Raw genomic sequence first — 19,093 nt, 5'->3', positions numbered from 1 at the left:
TATATTAGTACTTTATCCTTTTCCTGGACAATGAGTAGAGAACATTTTATCTTAATTGATTCAAATTTCTTGCTTTCTAATGTCCTGCAACTCCAAGATTCTATCTGGGATCCTTTTCCTTCTGCCTAAAAGAAATATCCTTTATTATGTCTGTGAAGTGGATTTGCTGGTGACAATATATTTTCAGAGGTCTTTTTTTCTGAAGATATATTTTTTTCACCTTCTTTTTGCTTGATATGGAATTCTAGGTTGGCCATTCTCTTGCACTGTGTTGAAATTATCTTTATGTGGTCTCTAGTCACCATTGTTCAAATATCTCTCTAATTTTTGTTCCATTGAAAATAACGTCTTAAAATCTTTGTAAGAAAATAATTTTGCTTGAAAAAATTTTCCTTTTGTCTTGGACTTCAGCAGTTTTGTTCTTACGTGTTTAGTATGATTTTCTTATATTATTTATCCTGTTTGTGGGTTTTTTTTTAAATGTGAAAAAAACCCTCAGTTTTGGAAATTTTTCACATTTTAGTTATTTATAAATGCCAGAAATTACCTAAAGCTTAGCAGAAAAAAACAAGACACATTTATAATCTTATACGGTTTGTGTAGGTGAAGAATCTGGAAGCAGTTCAACCAAATGTTTCTGGCATAGAGTCTCACATGTGATAGTAGTCAGGATGCCTGCCAGAACTGCAGACATTTGAAAGTTTGACTAGGGATAAAGGTCTATTCCCAGGGTGTCTTACTCTGATGTTTGGTGAGTAAATAATGCTAATTATTACCGGGTGATCTGAATGCAATGTCACATGGACCTGTCCATAGTGTTAGTTATGTGCCCTTCCTGGCATGGCAGCTGACTTCCACTAACGCAAGTGATCCAAGAGAATACAAGATGGAAGGCACATTGTGTTTCATGATAGTCTCAGAAGTCACACTTCCTCATTTCTACGATATCCTATTGGCTGTATATTCAACTATATTCAATGTGGGAGGGGACTACACAAGTTAATATGGGAGACAAGAATCACTGGAGGCCATCTTAGTGGCTGGATACCACGTTCTACCCTCTCTCCCTCTCCTATGCAATACACACTTATCCTCCAAAGATTCATCCAATTATAGCATGAGTTCAAATTCCAAAATTCTATACCTAGATCAGGTCCAGATGAATATGAGTCTCCTTGAACATATGTCCTTAATAAAATCCCATTGAGTGCTGTTCCTTTTCATCTGAAGCTATGTGAACTAAAGAGACAAGTTATTTGCCCCTTCCATGCCAAATATAGAATGGTTGGTACAGCAGAGGCTAAGTGTTATGAATGTTCTTGTCCAGAAAGGAGAAAAGGTCACAACACATGGTCCACAGCAATTCGGAAACCTGACGGAGCCAAGTTTAAAAATTCTCTGATTAGAACTCATTTCTACTCCTACAAAGAAATGGTTCTCTATATCTCCTCCCTCAGGGCTCTTGCCTCCTCTATTTGAGTTTTCCTTTCTTTTTTTATAAAACATACCACCGTTTTTGGTTGCATGATTTTCTCAACTTGCTTCTTTCTTCTGGAAGTTTCAGAATCTAAAGCCTCTTTTCCTTGTTACTGTCCCTGATTCTTTAAGTCCAAATCAGTGGTGTTTCTGCTAATACAAATATCTTTATAACTTTGTGGATGCTATTGGAGTTTACTCTACTAGACAAAGGGACACACCACAAATCTCTTTGAGGTAAGCCCTTCCTTACCTTGGGCTTCTGCTGATACTGCTAAGGAGAAACACACTTAAGCTTCGTATAATCCCTATTCTCTGAATGTCACTAAGACATCACCTTGGATCATTTTGACACCTTCCAAAGGACTTTACAGTAATACTTTTTTAAAAACAGATTTTATTTATTTATTTGAGAGACAGCGAGCATGAGCAGGGGGAGGAGCAGAGGAAAAGGGACAAACAGGCTCCCCACCCAGCAGGACTTGATCCCAGGACCCCAAGACCAAGACCTGAGCCAAATTCAGACACCCAACTGACTGAGCCATCTAGGCACCTCTTACAGTAATACTTTTAACTTCATTATTAGATCGTGTTTTCTGAAAGTGCCTTGGGTTTGAATTTTGCTTGGAAGCATTTCTTAATTTTAGCATTATGTGTCATTTGGAGAGGTTGGGAATTTTTAATTCACTGATTTCTGACCCTCCTCAACCCACTTTTCAAAACAGTTTACCTTTGGCTTATGTCTCCACTTTTATATTTTAGTATAAGAAAAAAAGAAGAAATAAGGCAGTCTTAGTATTTGGCCTGGAATTTCTCCTTAGCTAGATCACCCAGCTTATCTGATATGTTTCCTAACTCCCATGTTACTTCATGCACTTGTTTGCTAAACTTTGTTTCCACACAACTTGGATCCACTTTTTTTCAACATTCGGTAGACTTCAGCTCACTCTTAGTTAAGTCCTCACCTGCTCATTCCATGAAGGCCATCAGGCTTCTACTAACAGACATAAAAAGGCTCTTCCCACTTTCCCTAACCCAGGTACCACTGACTGCCTCGTTCCAAACCCACTCCATATTTTATGTTGTCATTATAGCAAAACTCCACTTCCGGGCTTCAGCAATCTATATGTGTTGTTTGTTTCTGCATAGCAAATTACCCCAAACTTAGTGGCATTATTCAATTAATATTTATGATCTTGTATAGTCCATGTGGGTGGGAAATCTGGAAGTGACCTAGCTTGATGGTTTTAACTCAAGGTCTCTCCTAAGGTTAAATATAAGATGTCAGCTAGGAATGTATTTATCTGAAAGTTTAATGAGGCCTGGAAGATCTGCTTCCAATGTAGCTTACTCATGTCTACCAAGTGTATACTGCTATTGCTGGCAGTGAACCTCAGTCCCTTGACACATATGTCACCAAGGGACTGCTGGAATATCTTCATGACATGGTAGTTTCTCTGAGAAAGTGATCTGAGAGAGATTTGTGGAGCATAACAAATAGCATGGAGGACAAGGGGAGTTATAGAGGAGAAGAGAGTTGGGGGAAATTGGAAGGGGAGGTGAACCATGAGAGACTATGGACTCTGAAAAACAATCTGAGGGGTTCGAAGCGGCAGGGGGTGGGAGGTTGGGGGAACCAGGTGGTGGGTATTAGAGAGGGTATGGATTGCAAAAACAAGAAATACTGTTATGCTGGAAAAAAAAACAAACAAACAAGAGAAAGCAAGAGAGAAAGCACAGGTCTTTTATGGTCTTGCCTTGGAAGTCTTACTCGAACATTTCCACAATCTTATTGGTTATTCAGATCAGCCCTCTACAATGTGGGAGGAGAATACCAGAAGGTAGAAATCAGTGGAGATTACTCTGAGGCTAGGAAACACTTTTCACCTTGTGAAAAATCTCAGCCATGATCTCTCCGAGGACTGTTTCTGTCCCATTCTCTTGCCCCTCTTTCTGGAATTACAACTACAATTATACATATATTAGACAATATATAATACTTTTCTACTTTATTTACTATGTCTCTTATACTCTTATATACATTTATACCCTTTTTCGTCTCTGTATCTCATTTTTAAAAAGATTTTATTTTTCAGTAATCTCTACACCCAATGTGGGGCTTGAGCTTACAACCCCAAGATCAAGAGTCGCATGCTGTACCAGCTGAGCTGGCCAGACATCCCTCCATACCTCACTCTTTCCTCACAGTTTACTAATTCATTTATGAATTCTTTTCTTCTTTTAAATGACTCAAATGTTTTTATTATTTATTTTTTCTTATTACTTTCATGATTATATAGCTTTCAATCAATCATTTAGTGTTCACCACAGAAATTACATTACGCCCTCTAGACTGATTAGAGTCTCTCTGAAATTAGTAATTTTACCTCTTCACAAACAACAAAAGCACTTTTCACATTTTAAATCCATGTACTCTCCAAGTGTGTCCTTTTGTTGTGCTAGTTTTCATTCTTTATATACTTAAAATTTTATTTATTTGTTTGTTTGTTTATTTATTTATTTTTAAGTAGGCCCCATGCACAGCAAGGAGCCTGATGCAGGGCTCAATCTCAGAACCATGAGATCAAGACCTGAGCTGAGATCAAGAGTCCAATATTGGCTCAATCCACTGAGCCACCCAGGTGTCTCTGTATATATTTTAAACCCCAAGAATTATTATTGTCATTTTATAAAGTCAACATTCATTTTTGTAGAGCCACATATTTATCCTCCTCAGAACTATTTCCACATTTTTATTGTTCTATTTGAGCCATTTTTCTTTTTCTCTAAACACCTCCCTTCAGTATTTCTTTTGGTGAAAGTCTGCCTGCAATATATTCTCTCAGTTTTGGGGAAGAAAGGCTAAAAAGTCTTTATTTTGGTTTAATTTTGTTACTTTACTTTTGAAGGATACTTTTAAAAAAGATTTTATTTATTTATTTGACAGGCAGAGATCACAAGTAGGCAGAGAGCCAGGCAGAGAGAAAGGGGGAAGCAGACTCCCCACTGATCAGGGAGCCTGATGTGGGGTTCAATCCCAGGACCCTGGGATTATGACCTGAGTGGAAGGCAGAGGCTTTAAGCCACTGAGGCACCCTAGAACCCCGGATACTTTTTAAAAAGATTTTAATTATTTATTTGGCAGACAGTGAGAGAGGCGACACAAGCAGGGGGAGCAGCAGGGGGAGAGGGTGAAGCAGGATACCTATAGAGCAGGAAGAGCCCATTGTGGGACTCGATCCCAGGACCCTGGGATCCTGACCTGAGACAAAGGTAGACGACTGAGCCACCCAGGTGCCCCTTGAAAGATACTTTTGCTGGTTATAGAATTCGAGCTTCATAGATAGTTTCTTTCAGCAGCTTAAGGTTTCAATCTATTGCCTTCTGACTTCCATTGATGTCACTGAAAAGTCATTTGCTACTCCTTTGAAAATAACATCTTATTTTTCTCAGGTTGCTTTTAGAATTCTTTATGGGGGTGGTGGTAAAACAAGAGCAGTAACAATGGTAACAACAGCAAAAGGTATCCATACATGTCCTAACTTTGATGCAAATACTTCTAAATTTAATCATTAATATGTTTTGGGGGGATTTCTCATTGACATCATTTACAATATTAAGGGGTTATAAAGGGTTTACACTTTGCTAAAGGGTTGTTTTTTAAAATCATGAATAGATTCTGAATATCATCAGTTTCTCTCATTCATTGACTATTTAATGGTTGTATTTTTAATTTGATGTGTTAGTATGATGAGTTACATTGATAGAATTTTTAGTTGTTAAACCATTGTTGAATGTCTGATGTAAATTTGGCCTGGATATATTTTTTACTATGCTGTTTGATTCAGTTTGTTGATATAGTGTATTTACATCCATGCTCACAAGTAAATTTGGCTATAATTTCTTTCATTGACTTTGTATGGCCTCGTGAATATTGAATAGTTTCCTCTTTTTTAAAAGTAATGTTTTCAACAGTTTGTATAAGACAGTGATGAGTTTTTCTTGGAACTTTGCTAGAAGTACTTTAAACCTACCTAGAAATGTCATCTTTATTGTAGAGAGAAGAAATTTGAATACTGATTATGACTTTTGAATGATTATTTGACTAGATTTTTTAAGCTTGTTGGATTTGTGTTTTTCTAGAAAAAAATATATTTCATGCAGCTTTTACAAATTTTTGAATATAGCCATTCAATTTACTCTTCTAGGACTTGAACTCCATCAGAGCTATTTTCTTCATTTGATCCTTTATGTTGGCCTCCCCTCTGTTTCTTTACCTATTTATATTGATCTATTTATTATTTTTAAAAACCTTCTGGTGGTATTATTTTCTTTCTTATTGTTTTGTTTGTTAAATAATTAAATCCCACTTTCATATTTATTATTTTCTTTTACATTCTCTGGGCTTAGGCTATATTATTCTTAGCTTTGTGAATTAAATGTTCACTGTATTTGTTTTCATGCACCTTGTATTCTAATATGTAAAGACCATAAATTTCCCTCTAAGCTCCTCTTAGCTAGCTGCATCTCACTATTTATTTATAAGTAATGATTTCATTGCTTTCCATTTTTAAAAATTTCATAATTTTCATTTTGATTTCTTATTTGGACCTTGGGTTGTTTAGAAGTGAGGATTTTGTTTCCCAAGTTAATTTTTAAACTATCTTTTTGCATTCATTTCTAATTTCACTTCATGTTGGTCAGAGAACATTGTTTCTATATTATCAGTTTTTAAAGATAATTATCTTTATCAGAAAACAGAGTAAGCTTAATAAAATGTCTGATAATTAAGATAATTAAGCTATTAAATAAAAAGATGTGAATTTCATTTTAAAAAATCAGCTTTATTCTGTTTATAAGAGAAATCTGATATATATATCTGAAATACCACAATGAAAAGTTAAATGTGAATAGTAATAAATATACCAGTAAAAATATTTTTAGTAAAAATATTATATTTTAATAATATTTAAAGTATATTTTAATATTTATTAATTTTAATTATATTAATTACTAATAAATAATTAAATATTAATATTGAACTAATTTAATATTAATTTCAATTTTTATTATATTTTACTATTTTATATATTTAATATAAATATTAATATCAGACAAAATAGAGTTTAATGTGAAATTATTTTTTAAAAGATTTTATTTATTTATTTGACAGAGAGAGATCACAAGTATGCGGAGAAGCGGGGGCCGGGGGTGGGTGGGGAGCAGGCTCTCCGCTGAGCAGAGAGCCAGACACGGTGCTCGATCCCAGGACCCTGAGATCATGACCTGAGCCAAAGGCAGAGGCTTAACCCTCTGAGCCACCCAGGAACCCCTAATGTGAAATTATTAACAACAAAAGAAATAGTTTCTTAATGAAAAAGGCAATAATCCATCATCAAAATCACAACATTTGCTTTGTTCAGCTTTATAACTCCACATGCATATAGAAAAACTGTTGTTATTGAGGGGAAGAATAGGCAAACCACGGATAAAGATTTAACATAGTCTGTTTCAGAAACTGATTGCTCAGCCAGGAAAAAAAGGTTATAAAAATGCTGATCTAAATTTATATGTAAATTTAAGTAAATATATGTAATCCTTTGAATCCAACATAGAAAATATGTATTTTCCAAGCATGCACAAAATATTTACAAAAATTACATATTGAGACACACAGAATCTTCAACACTTTTATATTTATTTCATTCCTCCCAAATGACAAAAAACACATGATTTTACTTCCCTTCCTCCTTTCCTATATATAGTACCTACCAGTTTCAGTTGCTATGACTGAAAAACCTACCTCAAAGCATAATGTTATACAATAACCAATTTTTATGTTTATGAATATTGTGGTACAGAGGAGTTGGCTTGCTTCTGCTCTATAATGTCTCATATCTCAGTTGCAAGACTCAAAGCCTGGGCACTAGCATCATCTGATGGTTAATTTATTCAGAAGTCTGGGGGTGGACGCTGGCTGGGAGCTGCATTGCCTTTCTACATTGGCTTCTTCATACAGCCTCTCTTTGTCAACTAGTTTGGGCTCCCTCACTGCAAGGTGCCTGGTTTTGCCAAAGTGAAGTTCCCAGATAGAGAGCTAGGATAAAGCTCTGTCCTTATGACTGACTCTCAGAAGTCGTATAGCGTTATTTCCATGCACTCTATTGGTCAGAGCAGTCACAAGCCTGCTCACCTTCAAAGGGAGGGAAAATAAATTACACCTCTTGATGAAGAATGAGAAGTTTCTGGAAAAGCATGTGGAACTGAACGCATTCCTATGTCCATTTTTGGAAAACACAATCTGACATCAATGCCAGAGTGCTACTGAAAAGCATTTTACAAATAGTTAATTAATAATAAATTTTACTAAATATATGTCCACCTTTTTTTCTTGGATTTCACTAAATATATTTACTAAATATATGTCCACTTTTTCCCCTTGGATTTCACTGCCTTCTCTTTGTAGAAGAGATCCTTTGGCGGTTGGCTCAGAGGATCTATGGGTGATCAATTTTTGAGTCATTGAAATGTCTTAAAACGTTCTTTTTTCACTACTGAATTTGGAAGATGCTTTGAGTAACTATAGAATGCTGAGTTCAAAATCCTTTTTCTTAACATGTTGAACATACTCGTTTTTCTTTCTCGATTTCAGTATTGATGATGAAAATCTGACTTCAATGACTCCCATCCCTTTTGTAGGTTATCTCTGATAACTTTTTGGACAACTTTTTGGACTTCTTTTCCAAGCTTTATTGAGTTGTAATTGACAAGTCAAATTGTATATAGTGTACAACATGATGTTTTGACATATGTATACATTGTGAATTGTTTACTACAAGGAAGCTGTTAACAACTTCATCACCTCAAATAATAGTTGCCTTTTTTCCCCTGCAAGCACAATTAAGATCTACTCTCCTTCTTGATTCTCTAAAATTTCACTACAATTTGTTCAACCTTCACCATACTATTTTCCATGTTTCTCATTTATTCTACTAGGAAGGATGCTTTCAATTTAAGGATTTGTGTCTTTTATCTGTTATTTCTTTCCCTCTATTCCCTGTATTCTCTCCTCCTGGGATTCATGGATGTCAATGCTTTTGGATTCATCCTTTATATGTCTCAATATTTCATTTAAACATTCCATCATCCCAGTATAACCTAGTGTTTAAAAGACTCTGGAACCAGCCCCTGGTTTCAAAGCCTGGCTCTCCTAATTACTAGATGTGTGAACTTGGGTGAGTTATAATACTTTCTGTCCCATATATTTCTCATCAGTATGATGGAATAATCCTAGTGCGGTCCTGAGAGTCTTTTTATGAGAATTATGTGAGTTTTAGATCTGTAAATAGTTTGGAACGATGCTTTGAAGATAGTAAGCCCTATATATAACAATCTATTTTTCTTATATTATTATCTTTCCCTCCTGCTGTCCCATGGACCAACTCACTACACCAGTCTTTAGCTATGTCTACTCTCTGTTCAGCCCATGTATTGAGCTTTTATTCTCAGCAGTTATATTTCTCATTTCTAAAAATCTTTATTTTTTGAAAAGTCATTTGTTCTTGCTTTATGTATCAAATACCTTCCTATTTGAGAATATTAATTTTACATATTAGTTATTAGTTGTTTGACTGAGTGTGAGTTTTCCTTTTTGGTTTTTTCTCTCAGAGTTTATATTCCTTAAGTAGCTTGTGGTAATTTACTATGAACTCATCCTCACAGTTATGATTTCCTGCTAGTTCTCAATGCAGCCTTCTTGGTAGGAGAGATGAAAGCAAGTTGCTCAGGGTTATTTTCTGTGTTATACAAAATGCCATGGGGTGAAGATGGGCTGCTGGTTTTGGTATCTGAGCTCCCTACGTCTGGTTGCTCTTCACTCTTACCCAGTAACATCAGACATTTCCTTCGTCTCAAGACCTGCTCCTGGAGAGTAAACACCCCTACTGTAGCACCTGGCTTTTCACTGTATTTTATTACTCCATATTATTGTACTTGTTCCCTATTCTGGATCCAGGACACATAGTAAATGCTTGTTAGTGTTTATTAAATGCACAGAGAAAGGAAAAATGGAAATTTAATTAAAATTTAAAACTTGCCAGGGTGCCTGGGTGGCTCAGTGGGTTAAAGCCTCTGCCTTCCGCTCAGGTCATGATCCCAGGGTCCTGGGATCGAGCCCTGAATCGGGCTCTCTGCTCAGTGGAGAGCCTGCTTCCTCCTCTCTCTCTGCCTGCTTCTCTGGTTACTTGTGATCTCTGTCTGTCAAATAAATTTTAAAAAAAAGAACCTGCTATTGCTTGTTTTGAGACTTTAAGGCAAGTTACTTTAGCACACATTTATTACATGTCTCTGCTAAACATTTTGTATACATTATCTAGTTTAATAATATTCACAGTTCTATGAAGGGAATTGTATTCATTAGGGTATAGGTTCAGTTCCTGTTATAGAGACCCAGGATACAGCATATATATACTTGATAGGAATTTATTTCTCCCTTATGTAACAACGTAGATTTAAGTAATCCATGACTGGTAGGGTGACTTACAGTGTCAGGGAACCAAACTCCTTCTGTCTCATTGCTCGGTCATTTTGAGTTTGCTACCCTTGGTTTATGGCCTAACATGACTCATCACTGTATCTTGATTCTGATCAGTAGGAATGGGTGTGGTAGAAGGAAAGGGCACCACTTTTCCTTTTAAAGGCATGCCTTGAGATCCACACCCATCTTTTATGCTCATGTGTCATTGGTCAGAACTATGTCACATGACCTAACTGCAAAGGGTCTGAACATTTATTTTTAGAAGTCCTATGCCCTACTACATTTGAGAGTCCTGGTACTATAGAGGATTGGTAAGAATGAAAATTTGGGACCAGTATTGTTTATATTTTTTAATGAATCTAAGGATACAAAAATCCACTTCAAATTAAATTGTGACAATACTTTCTTTTCTTATTGATGAAGTTCTAGAACCTAGGTGAGGTTCAGTGGGGTGAGGTCCAGAGCCGATGACCAAGAAAGAATCCTTGAGAGATCTTTGGTGCAAAATGGTGGTTTATTAAAGCACAGGGACAGGACCCGTGGGCAGAAAGAGCTGCCTTGGGGATGTGAGGAGTGGCTGGTTATGTACGTAGGAGTTGGGTAGGTGAGGACAAAGGGGTGTTCAGAAGGGCTATTGGGGTAAAGAAGACTGTCGGGATATTGAAGTCCTGGTTACAATCAAGCCAAGGCCACTTTCCCTCTAATGAGGCACTAACATAAAGACAATTGGGAGTCTCCTGGTGGAATGTTACATTCCTGCTATCAAGCATCCTTGTTAATGAGATTTAGGTTTAGAAGAAATTTAACTTTACTTTTCCTTCTACCTCAGCCTCCTTCAGTTTTTATGGAGGGGAGGGTGACATTAGGTTTTGAGGAACTGAGTTATGTGTCTCTGGAAATTGGGCTATTGATAAGGTAACTTCTTTGTTGTAAATCTCAAGGACATTTGTAAACCAAGGGAGACTCCTGCCTTGCAGGATTGTGATCTCTGTAAGTTAACTATTTGTTTTTCTTTATTTTATTTTATATTATTTTTATTTATTTGACAGAGATCACAAGTAGGCAGAGAGGCAGGTGGGGGGGGGTGGGAAGCAGGCTCCCTGCTGAGCAAAGAGCCCGATGCGGAGCTAGATCCCAGGACCCTGAGATCATGACCTGAGCCGAAGGCAGAGGCCTTAACCCACTGAGCCACCCAGGCGCCCCAACTATTTGTTTTTCTTTTAGGGCAGTCAGGGGTGCCCGAGGAATGGGACACATATTACCGAGGGGAGCAGGTAGAGAGGGGGTGCAAGGTACCAGCTTTTGCTTTGTCCTCAGCCAGCCTCCTGCTCCCTCATCATTATCACTTAGAATTTCTGTTGTGTATTTATTGAAACATAACTTTTTGATTAATTTAGACATGAGCTGAGTTATATATCACTTCTGTCCATGTATAAAAAGGGATATGCAAGCAAAATAAATCATTTAAGATACTTAAATTTTTTCTTCACATTCAGAGTCTATTTTCAATCACCTTAACTCAGAAGCATATGTATCTGAATTTTTCTACACAGCATTATACCATAAAGAATGTTTGCGATGTAGCATTCCTTTAAAAAGTGCCTCACTATTTGGGGTGCCTTGGGTGTCTCAGTTGGTTAAGTGTCTGACTCTTGATTTCAGATCATGTTTCTATCTCAAGGCTGTGAATTCAAGTCCTGCACTGGGGTCTATGCTGGGTGTGGACCTTATTTGAAAAAAATAAATGAGTAAAAGTGCCTCACTATTGTCTCTAGTATTGTCTTAAAAACCAGCAACACTCATTCTGTAGAGTTTGATGGTGACTATGACTAAGAGAAGCTAGTAACTTAGTACTCATTCTGGATAGTCGTGGGTCTAACTAAAAATTGGGGTCTTACAGATATAGAAAAAGAGGGGAATGGATATTAGGGAACAACTAGCAGTGTCAGCAGCATGGGCATCACTTCCATACTATATATACAAGGTAAATGAAACCCAGGGAATGGACAAATTTGCCCAATGACACACAATTATTAAGTCACGGAGCCAGAGTCAAGCCTAGGTGTATCCAGTTTTACAAGGCTACTCTAAAACACAAATATGGAATTGACAAGGCTTTGAGGACACTGGCATACTCATCTACTGTGTTGTGGGCGTGTAAATCAGTATCACATTTCAGGGAATGTGATTTAGTAAAAAAAAAAACATTACATGCACTTCTCTTTAGACCCAGCACTTCCAGGAATTTGGTTATAGAAATATCAGTACAAAAGTACAAAGATATGCATTTAAGGTCTGCATTAGTGGGGCACTTCTACAGGATTTAAATTAGACACTGGTACTGTAAATAAGGACAGGGTGATGGTGGCAGGTAGGTTTAAATTTCAGAGCCAGCAGAGGTTAATACTGTCTTTCATGCAAGCCAGTGAGTCTCCAACCAGCAGTCGCAGCAGCTAAGTCCCCACTAGACCAGTGCTATGGTGGGATTTTTCTGAATTCATCTTAGCAGATACTCTCCAAGCTAGCTTCTTCGGCCATCCCAGAGATTCTGTGAGTTGCTCAGTATTTTCCAGTGAATTCCTTTTCTCCTTAAATTGTTAAACTTATTTCTACTGAGTGTAACTAAGAACTGTAACTGATACACTGGCCTCATTTCTTTTCCTGTAAATTGCCTACTTGTTATTGCCTTAGGACCTTTGCTCCTCATTTTCCCTCCGCCCTGACCTCACAGGACTGGTTCCTTTGTACCCCTCAGCATTTAGGCAAATATCACCTTGTAGAAATAGCTGAGATCCCCCACCTAAAGAAGTTCTACACCCACACTTTTAATTCTTTATCAAATATCCATTTTTCTTTTCTTTTTTAAAAAGGATTTATTTATTTCAGAGGGAGAAAGAGCATGAGAGGGGAGAGGATCAGAGGGAGAAACAGACTCCCCACTGAGCAGGGAGCCTGATATGGGACTAGATCCTGGGATTCCAGGATCATGAACTGAGCCAAAGGCAGTTGCCAAACCAACTGAACCACCCAGACACCCACATTTTTATTTTCTTCACAGAATTTACTAGGTGAAATTATTTAGCTCACATATATTTGTTTTCTTGTTTATTTCTTCTCTGCCCCACAAAAAGAAACTGCAGAAATTACCTTGCCTGGGGGGGCCTGGGTGGCTGAGTGGGTGCCATCGGCTCAGGTCATGGTCCCAGGATCCTGGGATTGAGCCTCACATTGGGCTCTCTGCTCAGCAGGGAGCCTGCTTCCCCCTCTCTCTCTGCCTGCCTCTCTGCCTACTTGTGATCTCTGTCAAATAAATAAATAAATAAATAAATAAATAAATAAATCTTAAAAAAAAATTATTTTGCCTGGGGAAGTGCCTGGCACATGGCATGAGCACAATATTTGCAAAATGAATGAAAGAAGTTTATACTTTTGTCTTAAAATTGGGAGCATCCTTTGAATATTCGTTAACAGGAAATTGGTTAAATAAACTGGGGCACACCATGCAATAGGATATTATGTACCTATTAAAAAGATGGGGTACATTTTCTATATCTTAACGTGGAAAGGATTCCACAACACTGCTAAGTAAAACAGTCAAATGTAAATAAAAGTAAATATAAGGTGATATTTCGTATGTGTAAAATGCCTAGAAATAATATGGGAAGATACTAAACAAATTGTTAAGAATAGTTAACTTAGTATAATGGGAAGTCTAGGGTAGAAAGAGACCCCCCCACCTCTTGCCTAATTATTGAAACAATCATGCATGCATAGAGTCTTTCTTTTGGTTTCAAATAAATTGTCCAAAAAATAATTTATTAGAAAAATATTAAGGTTTGATATCCTTTGTAATGAAAGGAAAAGTTGAACACACAACTACTGAAAGGGCATAAATGATTCGGGGGGGTCTCAAAAACTCCCAGAAACAGAGATGTAAAATTTTTCAGATCTCTTTCTACCGGTCTCTTGCCTCAGTTTCTCTATGCCTCTCAGCTTCACTCTATCTCAGTGCTATACTTCTGTTATCCAAGTCTCATGCTGGGGATGGTGGCTAAACACTGGAGAAAGCCGCCCTCTTCAGATTTATCAAAGACTTCTTAGAACCATCATAGAGCCTGTGCACTTACCTGCAAGTCTGTCATAGGTGAAAGAGGAAGTAGTAAGGGGGATGGTTTGTGAAAAACCATCTACCTGACATTCAAACTGCTGCTCTGAACTCTCTTGCCTCCACAGAACACATTTAGAATAATGTAAATGACGCAAGATTCCAGTGTTGGATACACATGGTGAGAACTTTTTCCTCTCATTAGGGTAATTGACTCTGTCTTCTAGATCACCCATGTCCTTATCTTCCCCACAATCTGTAGGCAACAGCTCATCTTTGAGCACTGTTGAGAAGCCTTCCACAAAAAATTTGGGAGTCATATGTAACTCTGAAGAGGGACTGCCAATAGCTGCAGTACTGTATCATTTTTTATAGTCTTGGTTAAATCTCAATCACATTTATTTATATCATTGATATTTTTACAAAATATTTTTGCCCAAATCAGTTAGTCCCATCAAAATCCACAAGGTAATATTTTAAACTGTTGATATATTAGAAGAGACTACCTGCTGGTTTGTTTTATTTCAGTGTCTTAAAAGAATAAAGGATTATTGCTTTCTCAAAGCAACTCAAATGTCAATCAACTGATGAATTGATAAACAAAAGGGCATATCCATACAACGGAATATTATTTGGCCATAAAAAGGAATAAAGTATTAATACATGCTACCTTAGAAACATTATGTAAAGTGAAAAAAGCCAGGCACAAAGGACCACATATTGTATGATTTCATTGATATGAAAAGCCTAGAATAGGGAAATCTATAAAAAGAGAAAGTACTTACTAGTTGCTTAGGTCTTGGATGGGGAGAAGAAATGGGGAATTCAAGGACAACATCTAAGCAGTGTGGGGTATTTTCATGGCAAGGAAAATGTTCTAAATTGATGTGGGAGCTAGATGCATGATTCTGTGAAGACATTGAAGGACAATGAATTGTACACTTTAAATGACTGAATTTTATAGCATGCTCATCATCCAGCAATAAAGCTGCTTTTAAAATACATTTTAAAAAATGTATTACTGGGGCACCTGGGTGGCTCAGTGGGTTAAAGCCTCTGACTTCGGCTCAGGTCATGATCCCAGGGTCCTGGGATCAGGCCCCACATTGGGCTCTCTGCTCTGCGGAGAGCCTGCTTCCTCCACTCTCTCTGCCTGCCTCTCTGCCTAGTTGTGATTTCTCTCTGTCAAATAAATAAAATATTTTAAAAAAATGTATTCCTATAAAATATAGAAAGAACTTACAAAACTCAATGCCCAAAAAACAAATAATCCAATTAAAGAATGGGCAGATGACATGAACAGAAATTTTTCCAAAGAAGACATACAGATGGCCAACGGACACATGAAAAGACACTCAACATCACTCATCATCAGGGAGAAAAGCAAATCAAAACTACAATGAGGTATCACCTCACAACTATCAGAAGGGCTAAAATCAACAACACAAGAAACAAGGTGTTGGTGAGGGTGTGGAGAAAAAGGAACCCTCATGCACTGTTAGTGGGAATGCAAACTGGTACAGCTACTGTGGAAAACAGTATGGAGGTTCCTCAAAAATTTAAAAATAGAACTACCCTATGATCCAGCCATGGCACTACTGGGTATTTAGCCAAAGAAAACAAGAAAACTAATTTAAAAGGATACACACATCTCCATTTTTATAGTAGCATTATTTACAATAGCCAAGATATGGAAGCAGCCCAAGTGTCCATTGATTAATGGTTGGATAAAGAGGATGTGCTATCTATATAAGCAATGGAATATTATTCAACCATAAAAAAGAGTTAAATCTTGCCATTTGCAATGACATGGATGGAGCTAGAGAGTATTATGCCAAGAGAAATAAGTCAATCAGAGAAAGACAAATACCATGTGATTTCACTCCCGTATGTGGAATTTACGAAACAAACAAAAAGAGAGGGGCAAACCAAGGAACAGATGCTTAACTACAGAGAATGAACTGATGGTTACCAGAAGGGAAGTTGGTGGGAGGGATGAGTAAAAGGTGAAAGGGACTAAGACTACACTTACTTTGATGAGCACTGAGTAATATACTGAATTTTGGGATCACTATTGTAAATCTGAAACTAATATAACACTGTATTTTAACTATCCTGGAATTAAAATTAAAAAGTACATAGTGTGTTTAAACAGCAAAACAATATGTATCCATAGATAATTGGCAGCACTGTATTTCAGTAAAATTTTATTTAGAATAATTTTATTTAGAAAAATTTTATTTTAGAAAAATTTTATTTAGAAAAATTTAGTAAAATTTTATTTAGAAAAATATGGTCCATGGGCCATAGTTTGCGGACTTCTGTTCTAGAGTAGTAAAATCTTTTCACTGGGTACTGACTTACTAGGAAAAAAAGTATTGCCTTTTCTAGCCTCTCTTGTAGAAGTTTGTGTACAGCTTCCGGGAATTGCCTTTAAATGGAAAAGGTGTGCTACTCTCTACATATCTCCATCCTTCTGTTCACTTGAAGACTAGAGCTCTAGCCGCCATCCTGGACCAGGAAATGACTTTGGAAAATGGAAATCACGCACAGTGGAGCAATAAGGTAGCAGGAGCGTGGCATCCTCACCCCATAAATCACTGTTCTAACCCCAAGCTAATTTCAACTGAAAGAAAAATTATATCATATAAAAAGAAAAATAAATAACTTTTATTTTGGTGCTTTCTGTTACTCTGTGCTCACAGCTAAACTTAGCTCCTACTACTAAAGTCTCAAGGAATTAAAAACCAACTCTGCTTCCTAAAGGGACTCAAGTAGATATTAGGGACATTGAATATCCAGTTCTGTAGACATTATCACCTAACTCCACGTGTGTGTTTTCTTTTTTTTGTTTCTTTTTTAAAGATTTTATGTATTTATTTCACAGAGAGAGAAAGAGATCACAAATAGACAGAGAGGCAGGCAGAGCTAGGGGGAAGCAGGCTCCCTGCTGAGCAGAGAGCCCGATGTGGGACTCCATCCCAGGACCCTGAGATCATGACCTGAGCTGAAGGCAGAGGCTTTAATCCACTGAGCCACCCAGGTGCCCCCATGTATGTGTTTTCTTAACAGCATTTCATTCCTACACTTGCTCTTAGCCTAAAGGCAAAGAATTGATTGTAGCACTTCATTCTGATTTTACCGGCCTTTTGATCTAGTGTCTTGCAACTACTTGGGTTCATATCTGTAAGAAAGATCAGGAAGATCCATTCTCTGACTAGCCAATCCTTTGTAACTTTTTTAAAAAAATGTCAAACACTGTAATTACAGGCAGCACCATATCCAACAGTTCCACTGTTTATTAAATCCCCATTCATCCAAGTCATGATCACGGTAGTCTATTGTGGGGTTCTTTATGGGTCCAGTAATGGGAACATTAGCTTGTCAATTCCTCTGCTCTACAGGACAGAAACCAAACTAAACCAAACCAAAACAAAACCACCAGCACAGGCCTCTCATGGGGTTCAACTTTACCTTGACACGATTAAAATAATGTCTGAAGAGCTTATGTTTACTTTTGTTCATAATGTTTACTTTCACTTTTACTTTTGTTCATAAAAAGATATAGGACTTCCGTGTCACAAATGTGTATCTTCTCCCTAAGGATGTGAGGCATGAAACAGCTAATATTTTCAAGACTCCCCCCCACTTAATAAAGTTTATCTCTGTGTTTCAGAGTCACCCTGGTACGTATCGAATGCTTGTGTCCCCTTAAAATTCATATGTTGAATCCCTAACCCCTGAATGTTGCTATATTGGGAGAGGAGGCCTTTGAAGATTTACGGTTAAATAAGGTCACAAGGGTGGGTCCCTGATCCTATAAAATTAGTGTCTTTATAAGAAAAAACATCAGAGATACCTCTGATCCCTGTCTCTCTCCTCACCCAGGCAGGTGAGGACACAGCAAGAAAATGGCCATCTGCAAGCTAGGAAAAGAGTTCTCACCAGAAATTAAATTGGCCAAACCCTTGATCTTGGACTTCTTAAGAAAATAAAGTTTTGTAGTTAAAGCTACCCAGTCTGTGATACAATGTTATGGCAGTCTGAGCACACTATACACACTCCTAAAGGATGGTGTGGAAAAGAAGGTCCTGCTCCAGCACATTTTCCAATTATGCCCTGACCAAATCCACTTTAATACTGACATAATCATAAACTGGCTTCACATAATCTGCGCCTACTTGATATTTCGACTTGACTTTTATTCTCATGGGTGACTTGGTGGATTTTGGAGGTTCTCTGCTGGAGTGCTTTCTGACTGTAACTCCTGTGACAGGCAGAATGTCCAACCATCCTGAGTGGTCTGGGACTGAGGGATTCCCGAGACTCGGGACTTTTGGCACTAAAACAGGGAGAGTTTCAAGCAAACTTGAGCAAGCTGGTCATCCCAGATGGGCAACACATCTATTTCCCCAGTTACTGCTCCTTCCGTCGCTCCAGATTTTCTGATAATCCACACCACATGCGCCCCCTGTTGGGAGTCCCATTTCCCTTCCAGGAAGTCCTTTTAGGCGAGAGTCAAAAGAGCGCCAGGCCAGCTCTTTCTCTCATGTGGTACATATTTGGTGCACAAGAAACACTCAAACATCATTTGCCTGGACAAACTATGGAAGTCACAGCTGATTCCAACCTAGCAACTCTCCTTTACTCCTCTGCCCAAACTTCTTACCGGCCCATTCTCCCTACCCTGGGATTTCTCAGATGGGAGTCATGCACTACTGTACTTCTGAAAACTCAAGGGACACATATCAAGCCCCCTGAGTAGTGCCACTGAAGCCCCAGTAGACTTGAAGGGGCATGAGGAAGCCCAACAACCATGTAAAATCCTCCTCATGAAATCGCCTCTTTTATAATCTTCTTCTAAGCCTTGAAACTGGTGAAAAGCGCCAATAATTGAAAAAGCCCATTTAGGGACTGCGGTTACCAAATATAGGGGGCAAAACTGCCCAAAGGCCCCAGGTGCTGCCATACTCTGA

The sequence above is a fragment of the Mustela nigripes genome, chromosome 4, assembly GCF_022355385.1.
Source record: "Mustela nigripes isolate SB6536 chromosome 4, MUSNIG.SB6536, whole genome shotgun sequence".
Taxonomy (NCBI): domain Eukaryota; kingdom Metazoa; phylum Chordata; class Mammalia; order Carnivora; family Mustelidae; genus Mustela; species Mustela nigripes.
Note: the sequence above shows the minus strand (reverse complement) of the source record.